Source organism: Tigriopus californicus, chromosome 3, assembly GCF_007210705.1.
Source record: "Tigriopus californicus strain San Diego chromosome 3, Tcal_SD_v2.1, whole genome shotgun sequence".
NCBI classification, from domain to species: Eukaryota; Metazoa; Arthropoda; class Copepoda; order Harpacticoida; family Harpacticidae; genus Tigriopus; species Tigriopus californicus.
The window spans coordinates 5,621,078-5,621,593 of record NC_081442.1 but is presented as its reverse complement, the minus strand read 5'-3'; the positions used below and the strand labels follow the sequence as shown (position 1 = coordinate 5,621,593).

General features: G+C 41.3%; 1 protein-coding gene across 1 annotated transcript in view; it reads right to left on the bottom strand.

Moving 5' to 3' along the window:
* LOC131877353 (proton channel OtopLc-like) overlaps positions 1 to 516 on the bottom strand; it is a 10,578-nt gene that overhangs the window by 5,075 nt on the left and 4,987 nt on the right. The gene's annotated exons all lie outside the window — the stretch shown is intronic.

The following is a 516-nucleotide window of genomic DNA, read 5'->3' as shown; positions in this document are numbered from 1 at the left end:
GGTTTCATTTGAGTCTATGGACTCCTTGGAAGATGTTCTCGGGTGAATGACGGTTAAAAGAAATCGAATGAGAAGGCCGAGGGAAAAGGCCGCCCGGCGAGCCAAGAACATGAGTTCCGTCTAGGTTTTGTTGAGCGAAAAAAGCGACGCCTTTTCTAAAGCAGAGAATAAAGTTCAATCTGAAGCCATCAAATTGGTCCCTTGACATCAGATATGGCTCAGGTAGAATACAGGGTTGAAAAAAGTTGAAGGAGTCGACTTCCAGTCACTGGAAGAAAATTGCAGGAAACGACCCAAGGCCCTTCTTTCGTTTCCTTTGTCATTTACTTTCAGTTGGCGATCGTGTAATATCACTTTTACCCGATATGATTTGAGTTCAGTGAGTTTGGCAATACAGAAAGTTTGATTGAAACAGAAAATGGTTAAGTGACCATTGGCTTGCAATAAATTTCTGAAACAGCAATGGCTCGAAAAATTAAAATACTGAAGATCTGAAAGGATGTGCTCTTCTATCAT